This window comes from Megachile rotundata, chromosome 11 (genome assembly GCF_050947335.1).
Source record: "Megachile rotundata isolate GNS110a chromosome 11, iyMegRotu1, whole genome shotgun sequence".
NCBI classification, from domain to species: Eukaryota; Metazoa; Arthropoda; class Insecta; order Hymenoptera; family Megachilidae; genus Megachile; species Megachile rotundata.
In genome coordinates this window covers 5571552-5587991 of record NC_134993.1, presented here as the reverse complement: position 1 = coordinate 5587991, position 16440 = coordinate 5571552, and positions in this window count along the sequence as shown.

Below are 16440 nucleotides of genomic sequence, written 5' to 3'. Positions count from 1 at the left end.
TGTTATTGTGATTGTGTGATTGAGATTGTATGATTGTGATTGTGTGATCGTGACTGTGTGGTCGTTATTGTGTGATTGTGATTGTGTGATTGTGATTGAGTGATCGTGATTGTGTGATCGTGATTGTGTGATTGTGATTGTGCGATTGTGATTGTGTGATCGTGACTGTGTGATCGTGATTGTGTGATCGTGATCGAGTGATCGCGACTGTGTGCTTGTGATTCTGTGAACGTGATTGTGTGATCGTGATTGTGTGATCGTGATTGTGTGGTCGAGATTGTGTGATGGTGATTGTGTGATCGTCATTGTGTGGCCTTGATTGTGTGATTGTGATTGTGTGATCGTGATCGTGTGATCGTGATCGTGTGATCGTGATCGTGTGATCGTAATCGTGTGATCGCGACTGTGTTTTTGTGATTGTGTGATTGTGATTGATTGATCGTGATTGTGTGATCGTGATTGTGTGATTGTGATTGTGTGATTGTGATTGTGTGATCGTGATTGTGTGATCGTGATTGTTTGATCGTGATTGTGTGATCGTGATTGTGTCATCGTGATTGTGTGATCGTGATTGTGTGACTGTGCGATTGTCTGATTGTGTTATTGTAATTGTGTGATTGTGATTGTATGATTGTGATTGTGTGATCGTGACTGTGTGGTCGTGATTGTGTGATCGTGATTGTGTGATCGTGATTGTGTGATCATGATTGTGTGATCGTGACTGTGTGATCGTGATTGTGTGATCGTGATTGTGGGATTGTGACTGTGTGATTGTGTGATTGTGGTTGTGTGATTGTGATTGTGTGACTCTGATTGTGTGATCGTGACTGTGGGATTGTGACAGTGTGATTGTGTGATTGTGATTGTGTGATTTTGATTGTGTGATTGTGATTGTGTGATTGTGATTGTGTGATTGTGATTGTGTGATCGTGATTGTGTGATCGTGACTGTGTGATCGTAATTGTGTGATCGTGACTGTGTGAACGTGATTGTGTGATCGTGATGGTGTGATCGCGACTGTGTGTTTGTGATTGTGTGAACGTGATTGTGTGATCGTGATTGTGTGATCGTGATTGTGTGATCGTGATTGAGTGGTCGTGATTGTGTGATGGTGATTGTGTGATCGTCATTGTGTGACCTTGATTGTGTGATTGTGATTGTGTGATGGTGATTGTGTGATTGTGATTGTGTGATCGTGATTGTGTGATCGTGATTGTGTGATTGTGATTGTGTGATCGTGATTGTGTGATCGTGATTGTGTGATCGTGATTGTGGGATTGTGACTGTGTGATTGTGTGATTGTGGTTGTGTGATTGTGATTGTGGGGTTGTGATTGTGTGATTGTGATTGAGTGATCGTGATTGTGTGATCGTGATTGTGTGATGGTGATTGTGTGATCGTCATTGTGTGACCTTGATTGTGTGATTGTGATTGTGTGGTTTTGATTGTGTGATTGTGATTGTGTGATTGTGATTGTGTGATCGTGATTATGTGATCGTGATTGTGTGATCGCGATTGTGTGATCGTGATTGTGTGATCGTGATTGTGTGATCGTGATAGTGTGATCGTGATTGTGGGATTGTGATTGTGTGATTGTGATTGTGTGATTGTGGTTGTGTGATTGTGATTGTGTGATTGTGATTGTGTGATTGTGATTGTGTGATCGTGATTGTGTGGTCGAGATTGTGTGATGGTGATTGTGTGATCGTCATTGTGTGGCCTTGATTGTGTGATTGTGATTGTGTGATCGTGATCGTGTGATCGTGATCGTGTGATCGTGATCGTGTGATCGTAATCGTGTGATCGCGACTGTGTTTTTGTGATTGTGTGATTGTGATTGATTGATCGTGATTGTGTGATCGTGATTGTGTGATTGTGATTGTGTGATTGTGATTGTGTGATCGTGATTGTGTGATCGTGATTGTTTGATCGTGATTGTGTGATCGTGATTGTGTCATCGTGATTGTGTGATCGTGATTGTGTGACTGTGCGATTGTCTGATTGTGTTATTGTAATTGTGTGATTGTGATTGTATGATTGTGATTGTGTGATCGTGACTGTGTGGTCGTGATTGTGTGATCGTGATTGTGTGATCGTGATTGTGTGATCATGATTGTGTGATCGTGACTGTGTGATCGTGATTGTGTGATCGTGATTGTGGGATTGTGACTGTGTGATTGTGTGATTGTGGTTGTGTGATTGTGATTGTGTGACTCTGATTGTGTGATCGTGACTGTGGGATTGTGACAGTGTGATTGTGTGATTGTGATTGTGTGATTTTGATTGTGTGATTGTGATTGTGTGATTGTGATTGTGTGATTGTGATTGTGTGATCGTGATTGTGTGATCGTGACTGTGTGATCGTAATTGTGTGATCGTGACTGTGTGAACGTGATTGTGTGATCGTGATGGTGTGATCGCGACTGTGTGTTTGTGATTGCGTGAACGTGATTGTGTGATCGTGATTGTGTGATCGTGATTGTGTGATCGTGATTGAGTGGTCGTGATTGTGTGATGGTGATTGTGTGATCGTCATTGTGTGACCTTGATTGTGTGATTGTGATTGTGTGATGGTGATTGTGTGATTGTGATTGTGTGATCGTGATTGTGTGATCGTGATTGTGTGATTGTGATTGTGTGATCGTGATTGTGTGATCGTGATTGTGTGATCGTGATTGTGGGATTGTGACTGTGTGATTGTGTGATTGTGGTTGTGTGATTGTGATTGTGGGGTTGTGATTGTGTGATTGTGATTGAGTGATCGTGATTGTGTGGTCGTGATTGTGTGATGGTGATTGTGTGATCGTCATTGTGTGACCTTGATTGTGTGATTGTGATTGTGTGGTTTTGATTGTGTGATTGTGATTGTGTGATTGTGATTGTGTGATCGTGATTATGTGATCGTGATTGTGTGATCGCGATTGTGTGATCGTGATTGTGTGATCGTGATTGTGTGATCGTGATAGTGTGATCGTGATTGTGGGATTGTGATTGTGTGATTGTGATTGTGTGATTGTGGTTGTGTGATTGTGATTGTGTGATTGTGATTGTGTGATTGTGATTGTGTGATTGTGATTGTGTGATTGTGATTGTGTGATTGTGATTGTGTGATCGTGATTGTGTTATTGTGATTGTGTGATTGTGATTGTGTGATTGTGATTGTGTGATTGTGATTGTGTGATTGTGATTGTGTGATCGTGACTGTGTGGTCGTGATTGTGTGATCGTGATTGTGGGATTGTGACTGTGTGATTGTGTGATTGTGGTTGTGTGATTGTGATTGTGTGACTCTGATTATGTGGTCGTGACTGTGTGATCGTAATTGTGTGATCGTGACTGTGTGATCGTGATTGTGTGATCGTGATGGTGTGATCGCGACTGTGTGTTTGTGATTGTGTGAACGTGATAGTGTGATTGTGATTGAGTGATCGTGATTGTGCGATCCTGATTGTGTGATTGTGATTGTGTGATCGTGATTGTGTGATGGTGATTGTGTGATCGTGATTGAGTGGTCGTGATTGTGTGATGGTGATTGTGCGATCGTCATTGTGTGACCTTGATTGTGTGATTGTGATTGTGTGATGGTGATTGTGTGATGGTGATTGTGTGATCGTGATTGTGTGATCGTGATTGTGTGATCGTGATTGTGTGATCGTGATTGTGTGATCATGATTGTGTGATCGTGATTGTGTGATTGTGTGATTGTGTGATTGTCTGATTGTGTTATTGTGATTGTGTGATTGCGATTGTGATATTGTGATTGTGTGATTGTGATTGTGTGATTGTGATTGTGTGATTGTGATTGTGTGATCGTGATTGTGTGATCGTGATTGTGTGATCGTGATTGTGGGATTGTGACTGTGTGATTGTGTGATTGTGGTTGTGTGATTGTGATTGTGGGATTGTGATTGTGTGATTGTGATTGTGTGATTGTGATTGTGTGATTGTGATTGTGTGATTGTGATTGTGTGATTGTGATTGTGTGATTGTGATTGTGTGATCGTGATTGTGTGATTGTGATTGTGTGATTGTGACTGTGTGATCGTAATTGTGTGATCGTGACTATGTGATCGTGATTGTGTGATCGTGATCGTGTGATCGCGACGGCGTGTTTGTGATTGTGTGAACGTGATTGTGTGATCGTGATTGTGTGATCGTGATTGTGTGATCGTGATTGAGTGGTCGTGATTGTGTGATGGTGATTGTGCGATCGTCATTGTGTGACCTTGATTGTGTGATTGTGATTGTGTGATGCTGATTGTGTGATCGTGATTGTGTGATCGTGATTGTGTGATCGTGATTGTGTGATCGTGATTGTGTGATCGTGACTGTGTGATCATGATTGTGTGATCGTGATTGTGTGATTGTGTGATTGTGTGATTGTCTGATTGTGTTATTGCGATTGTGTGATTGCGATTGTGATATTGTGATTGTGTGATTGTGATTGTGTGATTGTGATTGTGTGATTGTGATTGTGTGATCGTGATTGTGTGATCGTGATTGTGGGATTGTGACTGTGTGATTGTGTGATTGTGGTTGTGTGATTGTGATTGTGGGATTGTGATTGTGGGATTGTGATTGTGGGATTGTGATTGTGTGATTGTGATTGTGTGATTGTGATTGTGTGATTGTGATTGTGTGATTGTGATTGTGTGATCGTGATTGTGTGATCGTGATCGTGTGATCGTGATCGTGTGATCGCGGCTGTGTTTTTGTGATTGTGTGATTGTGATTGAGTGATCGTGATTGTGTGATCGTGATTGTGTGATTGTGATTGTGTGATTGTGATTGTGTGATCGTGATTGTGTGATCGCAACTCTGTGTTTGTGATTGTGTGATCGTGATTGAGTGGTCGTGATTGTGTGATCTTGATTGTGTGATCGTGACTGTGTGATCGTGATCGTGTGATCGTTATCGTGTGATCGCGACTGTGTTATTGTGATTGTGTGATTGTGATTGTGTGATTGTGATTGTGTGATCGTGACTGTGTGGTCGTGATTGTGTGATCGTGATTGTGGGATTGTGACTGTGTGATTGTGTGATTGTGGTTGTGTGATTGTGATTGTATGACTCTGATTATGTGGTCGTGACTGTGTGATCGTAATTGTGTGATCGTGACTGTGTGATCGTGATTGTGTGATCGTGATGGTGTGATCGCGACTGTGTGTTTGTGATTGTGTGAACGTGATTGTGTGATTGTGATTGAGTGATCGTGATTGTGTGATCGTGATTGTGTGATTGTGATTGTGTGATCGTGATTGTGTGATGGTGATTGTGTGATCGTCATTGTGTGACCTTGATTGTGTGATTGTGATTGTGTGGTTTTGATTGTGTGATTGTGATTGTGTGATTGTGATTGTGTGGTTGTAGTTGTGTGATCGTGATTGTGTGATCGTGATTGTCTGATTGTGATTGTGTGATCGTGATTGTGTGATGGTGATTGTGTGATCGTGATTGTGTGGTCGAGATTGTGTGATGGTGATTGTGTGATCGTCATTGTGTGGCGTTGCTTGTGTGATTGTGATTGTGTGATCGTGATCGTGTGATCGTGATCGTGTGATCGCGACTGTGTGTTTGTGATTGTGTGATTGTGATTGAGTGATCGTGATTGTGTGATCGTGATTGTGTGATGGTGATTGTGTGATCGTCATTGTGTGACCTTGATTGTGTGATTGTGATTGTGTGGTTTTGATAGTGTGATTGTGATTGTGTGATTGTGATTGTGTGATCGTGATTGTGTGATCGTGATTGTGTGATCGCGATTGTGTGATCGTGATTGTGTGATCGTGATTGTGTGATCGTGATAGTGTGACTGTGTGATTGTCTGATTGTGTTATTGTGATTGTGTGATTGTGATTGTGTGATTGTGATTGTGTGATTGTGATTGTGTGATTGTGATTGTGTGATCGTGACTGTGTGGTCGTGATTGTGTGATCGTGATTGTGGGATTGTGACTGTATGATTGTGTGATTGTGGTTGTGTGATTGTGATTGTGTGACTCTGATTGTGTGATCGTGACTGTGTGATCGTGATTGTGATTGTGATTGTGTGACTGTGATTGTGTGATCGTGATTGTGGGATTGTGATTGTGTGATTGTGGTTGTGTGATTGTGATTGTGTGATTGTGATTGTGTGATTGTGATTGTGTGATTGTGATTGTGTGATTGTGATTGTGTGATTGTGATTGTGTGATTGTGATTGTGTGATCGTGATTGTGTGATTGTGATTGTGTGATTGTGACTGTGTGATCGTAATTGTGTGATCGTGACTATGTGATCGTGATTGTGTGATCGTGATCGTGTGATCGCGACGGCGTGTTTGTGATTGTGTGAACGTGATTGTGTGATCGTGATTGTGTGATCGTGATTGTGTGATCGTGATTGAGTGGTCGTGATTGTGTGATGGTGATTGTGCGATCGTCATTGTGTGACCTTGATTGTGTGATTGTGATTGTGTGATGCTGATTGTGTGATCGTGATTGTGTGATCGTGATTGTGTGATCGTGATTGTGTGTTCGTGACTGTGTGATCATGATTGTGTGATCGTGATTGTGTGATTGTGTGATTGTGTGATTGTCTGATTGTGTTATTGCGATTGTGTGATTGCGATTGTGATATTGTGATTGTGTGATTGTGATTGTGTGATTGTGATTGTGTGATCGTGATTGTGTGATCGTGATTGTGGGATTGTGACTGTGTGATTGTGTGATTGTGGTTGTGTGATTGTGATTGTGGGATTATGATTGTGGGATTGTGATTGTGGGATTGTGATTGTGTGATTGTGATTGTGTGATTGTGATTGTGTGATTGTGATTGTGTGATTGTGATTGTGTGATTGTGATTGTGTGATTGTGATTGTGTGATTGTGATTGTGTGATTGTGATTGTGTGATCGTGATTGTGTGATCGTGATCGTGTGATCGTGATCGTGTGATCGCGGCTGTGTTTTTGTGATTGTGTGATTGTGATTGAGTGATCGTGATTGTGTGATCGTGATTGTGTGATTGTGATTGTGTGATTGTGATTGTGTGATCGTGATTGTGTGATCGTGATTGTGTGCTCGTGATTGTGTGACTGTGTGATTGTCTGATTGTGTTATTGTGATTGTGTGATCGTGATTGTGTGACTGTGTGATTGTCTGATTGTGTTATTGTGATTGTGTGATTGTGATTGTATGATTGTGATTGTGTGATCGTGACTGTGTGGTCGTGATTGTGTGATTGTGATTGTGTGATTGTGATTGAGTGATCGTGATTGTGTGATCGTGATTGTGTGATTGTGATTGTGCGATTGTGATTGTGTGATCGTGACTGTGTGATCGTGATTGTGTGATCGTGATTGTGTGACTGTGTGATTGTCTGATTGTGTTATTGTGATTGTGTGATCGTGACTGTGTTATCGTGATTGTGTTATCGTGATCGAGTGATCGCGACTGTGTGCTTGTGATTGTGTGAACGTGATTGTGTGATCGTGATTGTGTGACTGTGTGATTGTCTGATTGTGTTATTGTGATTGTGTGATCGTGATTGTGTGACTGTGTGATTGTCTGATTGTGTTATTGTGATTGTGTGATTGAGATTGTATGATTGTGATTGTGTGATCGTGACTGTGTGGTCGTTATTGTGTGATTGTGATTGTGTGATTGTGATTGAGTGATCGTGATTGTGTGATCGTGATTGTGTGATTGTGATTGTGCGATTGTGATTGTGTGATCGTGACTGTGTGATCGTGATTGTGTGATCGTGATCGAGTGATCGCGACTGTGTGCTTGTGATTCTGTGAACGTGATTGTGTGATCGTGATTGTGTGATCGTGATTGTGTGGTCGAGATTGTGTGATGGTGATTGTGTGATCGTCATTGTGTGGCCTTGATTGTGTGATTGTGATTGTGTGATCGTGATCGTGTGATCGTGATCGTGTGATCGTGATCGTGTGATCGTAATCGTGTGATCGCGACTGTGTTTTTGTGATTGTGTGATTGTGATTGATTGATCGTGATTGTGTGATCGTGATTGTGTGATTGTGATTGTGTGATTGTGATTGTGTGATCGTGATTGTGTGATCGTGATTGTTTGATCGTGATTGTGTGATCGTGATTGTGTCATCGTGATTGTGTGATCGTGATTGTGTGACTGTGCGATTGTCTGATTGTGTTATTGTAATTGTGTGATTGTGATTGTATGATTGTGATTGTGTGATCGTGACTGTGTGGTCGTGATTGTGTGATCGTGATTGTGTGATCGTGATTGTGTGATCATGATTGTGTGATCGTGACTGTGTGATCGTGATTGTGTGATCGTGATTGTGGGATTGTGACTGTGTGATTGTGTGATTGTGGTTGTGTGATTGTGATTGTGTGACTCTGATTGTGTGATCGTGACTGTGGGATTGTGACAGTGTGATTGTGTGATTGTGATTGTGTGATTTTGATTGTGTGATTGTGATTGTGTGATTGTGATTGTGTGATTGTGATTGTGTGATCGTGATTGTGTGATCGTGACTGTGTGATCGTAATTGTGTGATCGTGACTGTGTGAACGTGATTGTGTGATCGTGATGGTGTGATCGCGACTGTGTGTTTGTGATTGTGTGAACGTGATTGTGTGATCGTGATTGTGTGATCGTGATTGTGTGATCGTGATTGAGTGGTCGTGATTGTGTGATGGTGATTGTGTGATCGTCATTGTGTGACCTTGATTGTGTGATTGTGATTGTGTGATGGTGATTGTGTGATTGTGATTGTGTGATCGTGATTGTGTGATCGTGATTGTGTGATTGTGATTGTGTGATCGTGATTGTGTGATCGTGATTGTGTGATCGTGATTGTGGGATTGTGACTGTGTGATTGTGTGATTGTGGTTGTGTGATTGTGATTGTGGGATTGTGACTGTGTGATTGTGATTGAGTGATCGTGATTGTGTGATCGTGATTGTGTGATGGTGATTGTGTGATCGTCATTGTGTGACCTTGATTGTGTGATTGTGATTGTGTGGTTTTGATTGTGTGATTGTGATTGTGTGATTGTGATTGTGTGATCGTGATTGTGTGATCGTGATTGTGTGATCGCGATTGTGTGATCGTGATTGTGTGATCGTGATTGTGTGATCGTGATAGTGTGATCGTGATTGTGGGATTGTGATTGTGTGATTGTGATTGTGTGATTGTGGTTGTGTGATTGTGATTGTGTGATTGTGATTGTGTGATTGTGATTGTGTGATTGTGATTGTGTGATTGTGATTGTGTGATTGTGATTGTGTGATCGTGATTGTGTTATTGTGATTGTGTGATTGTGATTGTGTGATTGTGATTGTGTGATTGTGATTGTGTGATTGTGATTGTGTGATCGTGACTGTGTGGTCGTGATTGTGTGATCGTGATTGTGGGATTGTGACTGTGTGATTGTGTGATTGTGGTTGTGTGATTGTGATTGTGTGACTCTGATTATGTGGTCGTGACTGTGTGATCGTAATTGTGTGATCGTGACTGTGTGATCGTGATTGTGTGATCGTGATGGTGTGATCGCGACTGTGTGTTTGTGATTGTGTGAACGTGATTGTGTGATTGTGATTGAGTGATCGTGATTGTGTGATCCTGATTGTGTGATTGTGATTGTGTGATCGTGATTGTGTGATGGTGATTGTGTGATCGTCATTGTGTGACCTTGATTGTGTGATTGTGATTGTGTGATTGTGATTGTGTGATCGTGATTGTGTTATTGTGATTGTGTGATTGTGATTGTGTGATTGTGATTGTGTGATTGTGATTGTGTGATCGTGACTGTGTGGTCGTGATTGTGTGATCGTGATTGTGGGATTGTGACTGTATGATTGTGTGATTGTGGTTGTGTGATTGTGATTGTGTGACTCTGATTGTGTGATCGTGACTGTGTGATCGTGATTGTGATTGTGATTGTGTGACTGTGATTGTGTGATCGTGATTGTGGGATTGTGATTGTGTGATTGTGATTGTGTGATTGTGGTTGTGTGATTGTGATTGTGTGATTGTGATTGTGTGATTGTGATTGTGTGATTGTGATTGTGTGATTGTGATTGTGTGATTGTGATTGTGTGATCGTGATTGTGTGATTGTGATTGTGTGATTGTGACTGTGTGATCGTAATTGTGTGATCGTGACTATGTGATCGTGATTGTGTGATCGTGATCGTGTGATCGCGACGGCGTGTTTGTGATTGTGTGAACGTGATTGTGTGATCGTGATTGTGTGATCGTGATTGTGTGATCGTGATTGAGTGGTCGTGATTGTGTGATGGTGATTGTGCGATCGTCATTGTGTGACCTTGATTGTGTGATTGTGATTGTGTGATGGTGATTGTGTGATGGTGATTGTGTGATCGTGATTGTGTGATCGTGATTGTGTGATCGTGATTGTGTGATCGTGATTGTGTGATCATGATTGTGTGATCGTGATTGTGTGATTGTGTGATTGTGTGATTGTCTGATTGTGTTATTGTGATTGTGTGATTGCGATTGTGATATTGTGATTGTGTGATTGTGATTGTGTGATTGTGATTGTGTGATTGTGATTGTGTGATCGTGATTGTGTGATCGTGATTGTGTGATCGTGATTGTGGGATTGTGACTGTGTGATTGTGTGATTGTGGTTGTGTGATTGTGATTGTGGGATTGTGATTGTGTGATTGTGATTGTGTGATTGTGATTGTGTGGTTGTGATTGTGTGATTGTGATTGTGTGATTGTGATTGTGTGATCGTGATTGTGTGATTGTGATTGTGTGATTGTGACTGTGTGATCGTAATTGTGTGATCGTGACTATGTGACCGTGATTGTGTGATCGTGATCGTGTGATCGCGACGGCGTGTTTGTGATTGTGTGAACGTGATTGTGTGATCGTGATTGTGTGATCGTGATTGTGTGATCGTGATTGAGTGGTCGTGATTGTGTGATGGTGATTGTGCGATCGTCATTGTGTGACCTTGATTGTGTGATTGTGATTGTGTGATGCTGATTGTGTGATCGTGATTGTGTGATCGTGATTGTGTGATCGTGACTGTGTGGTCGTGATTGTGTGATTGTGATTGTGTGATTGTGATTGTGTGATTGTGATTGTGTGATTGTGATTGTGTGATTGTGATTGTGTGATTGTGATTGTGTGATTGTGATTGTGTGATTGTGATTGTGTGATTGTGATTGTGTGATTGTGATTGTGTGATCGTGATTGTGTGATTGTGATTGTGTGATTGTGATTGTGTGATTGTGACTGTGTGATCGTAATTGTGTGATCGTGACTATGTGATCGTGATTGTGTGATCGTGATCGTGTGATCGCGACTGTGTGTTTGTGATTGTGTGAACGTGATTGTGTGATCGTGATTGTGTGATCGTGATTGTGTGATCGTGATTGAGTGGTCGTGATTGTGTGATGGTGATTGTGCGATCGTCATTGTGTGACCTTGATTGTGTGATTGTGATTGTGTGATGGTGATAGTGTGATCGTGATTGTGTGATCGTGATTGTGTGATCGTGATTGTGTGATCGTGATTGTGTGTTCGTGATTGTGTGATCATGATTGTGTGATCGTGATTGTGTGATTGTGTGATTGTGTGATTGTCTGATTGTGTTATTGCGATTGTGTGATTGCGATTGTGATATTGTGATTGTGTGATTGTGATTGTGTGATTGTGATTGTGTGATTGTGATTGTGTGATCGTGATTGTGTGATCGTGATTGTGGGATTGTGACTGTGTGATTGTGTGATTGTGGTTGTGTGATTGTGATTGTGGGATTGTGATTGTGGGATTGTGATTGTGGGATTGTGATTGTGTGATTGTGATTGTGTGATTGTGATTGTGTGATTGTGATTGTGTGATTGTGATTGTGTGATTGTGATTGTGTAATTGTGATTGTGAGATTGTGATTGTGTGATTGTGATTGTATGATTGTGATTGTGTGATTGTGATTGTGTGATTGTGATTGCGTGATTGTGATTGTGTGATCGTGATTGTGTGATCGTGATTGTGTGATGGTGATTGTGTGATGGTGATTGTGGGATGGTGATAGTGTGATCATGATTGTGTGATAACGATTGTGTGATTGTTATTGTGTGATCGTGATCGTGTGATCGTGGCTGTGTGATCGTGATTGTGTGATCGTGATTGTGGGATTGTGACAGTGTGATTGTGTGATTGTGGTTGTGTGAGTGTGATTGTGTGATCGTGATGGTGTGATCGTGATTGAGTGATCGTGATTGTGTGACTCTGATTGTGTGATCGTGACTGTGTGATCGTAATTGTGTGATCGTGACTGTGTGATCGTGATTGTGTGATCGTGATGGTGTGATCGCGACTGTGTGCTTGTGATTGTGTGATTGTGATTGAGTGATCGTGATTGTGTGATCGTGATTGTGTGATTGTGATTGTGTGATCGTGATTGTGTGATGGTGATTTTGTGATCGTGATTGTGGTATTGTGACTGTGTGATTGTGTGATTGTGGTTGTGTGATTGTGATTGTGTGACTCTGATTGTGTGATCGTGACTGTGTGATCGTGATTGTGTGATCGTGATTGTGTGGTCGAGATTGTGTGATGGTGATTGTGTGATCGTCATTGTGTGGCGTTGCTTGTGTGATTGTGATTGTGTGATCGTGATCGTGTGATCGTGATCGTGTGATCGCGACTGTGTGTTTGTGATTGTGTGATTGTGATTGAGTGATCGTGATTGTGTGATCGTGATTGTGTGATTGTGATTGTGTGATCGTGATTGTGTGATGGTGATTGTGTGATCGTCATTGTGTGACCTTGATTGTGTGATTGTGATTGTGTGGTTTTGATTGTGTGATTGTGATTGTGTGATTGTGATTGTGTGATCGTGATTGTGTGATCGTGATTGTGTGATCGCGATTGTGTGATCGTGATTGTGTGATCGTGATTGTGTGATCGTGATTGTGTGACTGTGTGATTGTCTGATTGTGTTATTGTGATTGTGTTATTGTGATTGTGTGATTGTGATTGTGTGATCGGGACTGTGTGGTCGTGATTGTGTGATCGTGATTGTGGGATTGTGACTGTATGATTGTGTGATTGTGGTTGTGTGATTGTGATTGTGTGACTCTGATTGTGTGATCGTGACTGTGTGATCGTGATTGTGATTGTGATTGTGTGATTGTGATTGTGTGATCGTGATTGTGGGATTGTGATTGTGTGATTGTGATTGTGTGATTGTGATTGTGTGATTGTGATTGTGTGATTGTGATTGTGTGATTGTGATTGTGTGATTGTGATTGTGTGATTGTGATTGTGTGATTGTGATTGTGTGATCGTGATTGTATGATTGTGATTGTGTGATTGTGACTGTGTGATCGTAATTGTGTGATCGTGACTATGTGATCGTGATTGTGTGATCGTGATCGTTTGATCGCGACTGTGTGTTTGTGATTGTGTGAACGTGATTGTGTGATCGTGATTGTGTGATCGTGATTGTGTGATCGTGATTGAGTGGTCGTGATTGTGTGATGGTGATTGTGCGATCGTCATTGTGTGACCTGGATTGTGTGATTGTGATTGTGTGATGGTGATTGTGTGATGGTGATTGTGTGATCGTGATTGTGTGATCGTGATTGTGTGATCGTGATTGTGTGATCGTGATTGTGTGATCATGATTGTGTGATCGTGATTGTGTGATTGTGTGATTGTGTGATTGTCTGATTGTGTTATTGTGATTGTGTGATTGCGATTGTGATATTGTGATTGTGTGATTGTGATTGTGTGATTGTGATTGTGTGTGGTGATTGTGTGATTGTGATTGTGTGATCGTGATTGTGTGATCGTGATTGTGTGATCGTGATTGTGGGATTGTGACTGTGTGATTGTGTGATTGCGGTTGTGTGATTGTGATTGTGGGATTGTGATTGTGGGATTCTGATTGTGGGATTGTGATTGTGTGATTGTGATTGTGTGATTGTGTGATTGTGATTGTGTGATTGTGATTGTGTGATTGTGATTGTGATTGTGTGATCGTGATCGTGTGATCGTGATCGTGTGATCGTGATCGTGTGATCGTGATCGTGTGATCGTGATCGTGTGATCGCGACTGTGTTTTTGTGATTGTGTGATTGTGATTGAGTGATCGTGATTGTGTGATCGTGATTGTGTGATTGTGATTGCGTGATTGTGATTGTGTGATCGTGATTGCGTGATCGTGATTGTGTGATCGTGATTGTGTGATCGTGATTGTGTGATCGTGATTGTGTGATCGTGATTGTGTGGATGTGTGATTGTTTGATTGTGTTATTGTGATTGTGTGATTGTGATTGTATGATTGTGATTGTGTGATCGTGACTGTGTGGTCGTGATTGTGTGATTGTGATTGTGTGATTGTGATTGAGTGATCGTGATTGTGTGATCGTGATTGTGTGATTGTGATTGTGCGATTGTGATTGTGTGATCGTGACTGTGTGATCGTGATTGTGTGATCGTGATCGTGTGATCGCGACTGTGTGTTTGTGATTGTGTGAACGTGATTGTGTGATCGTGATTGTGTGATCGTGATTGTGTGGTCGAGATTGTGTGATGGTGATTGTGTGATCGTCATTGTGTGGCGTTGCTTGTGTGATTGTGATTGTGTGATCGTGATCGTGTGATCGTGATCGTGTGATCGCGACTGTGTGTTTGTGATTGTGTGATTGTGATTGAGTGATCGTGATTGTGTGATCGTGATTGTGTGATTGTGATTGTGTGATCGTGATTGTGTGATGGTGATTGTGTGATCGTCATTGTGTGACCTTGATTGTGTGATTGTGATTGTGTGGTTTTGATTGTGTGATTGTGATTGTGTTATTGTGATTGTGTGATTGTGATTGTGTGATCGTGACTGTGTGATCGTGATCGTGATTGTGATTGTGTGCTTGTGATTGTGTGATCGTGATTGTGGGATTGTGATTGTGTGATTGTGATTGTGTGATTGTGATTGTGTGATTGTGATTGTGTGATTGTGATTGTGTGATTGTGATTGTGTGATTGTGATTGTGTGATTGTGATTGTGTGATCGTGATTGTATGATTGTGATTGTGTGATTGTGACTGTGTGATCGTAATTGTGTGATCGTGACTATGTGATCTTGATTGTGTGATCGTGATCGTTTGATCGCGACTGTGTGTTTGTGATTGTGTGAACGTGATTGTGTGATCGTGATTGTGTGATCGTGATTGTGTGACTGTGTGATTGTCTGATTGTGTTATTGTGATTGTGTGATTGTGATTGTATGATTGTGATTGTGTGATCGTGACTGTGTGGTCGTGATTGTGTGATTGTGATTGTGTGATTGTGATTGAGTGATCGTGATTGTGTGATCGTGATTGTGTGATTGTGATTGTGCGATTGTGATTGTGTGATCGTGACTGTGTGATCGTGATTGTGTGATCGTGATCGAGTGATCGCGACTGTGTGCTTGTGATTGTGTGAACGTGATTGTGTGATCGTGATTGTGTGATCGTGATTGTGTGGTCGAGATTGTGTGATGGTGATTGTGTGGTCGTCATTGTGTGGCCTTGATTGTGTGATCGTGATTGTGTGATCATGATTGTGTGATCGTGATTGTGTGAACGTGATTGTGTGATCGTGATTGTGTGATCGTGATTGTGTGATCGTGATTGTGTGATCGTGATTGTGTGGTCGAGATTGTGTGATGGTGACTGTGTGATCGTCATTGTGTGGCGTTTATTGTGTGATTGTCATTGTGTGATCTTGATCGCGTGATCGTGATCGTGTGATCGCGACTGTGTGTTTGTGATTGTGTGATTGTGATTGAGTGATCGTGATTGTGTGATCGTGATTGTGTGATTGTGATTGTGTGATCGTGATTGTGTGATCGTGACTGTGTGGTCGTGATTGTGTGACCGTGATTGCGTGGCCGTGATTGTGTGACAGTGACTGTGTGACCGTGATTGTGTGACCGTGATTGTGTGTTCGTGATTGTGTGTTCGTGTTGTGTGACGATGATTGTGTGACGATGATTGTGTGACCGCGATTGTGTGATCGCGATTGTGTGACCGTGATTGCGTGACCACGATTGTGTGGCCGTGATTGCGTGACGACGATTGTGTGACCGTGATTGCGTGACCGTGATTGCGCGACCACGATTGTGTGACCGTGATTGCGTGACCGTGATTGCGTGACCGTGATTGCGCGACCGTGATTGCGCGACCGTGATTGTGTAACAGTGACTGTGTGACCGTGATTGTGTGGCCGTGATTGTGTGGCCGTTATAGTGTGACCGTGATTGTGTGACCGTGATTGTGTGTTCGTGATTGTGTGTTCCAGTTGTGTGACCATGATTGTGTGAGCGTGATTTTGTGACCGTGATTTAATGACCGTGATTGTGTGGCCGTGATTGTGTGACCGTGATTGCGTGATCGCCATTGTGAGATCGCGATTGCGTGATCGTGATTGTGTGATCGTGATTGTGTGATTGT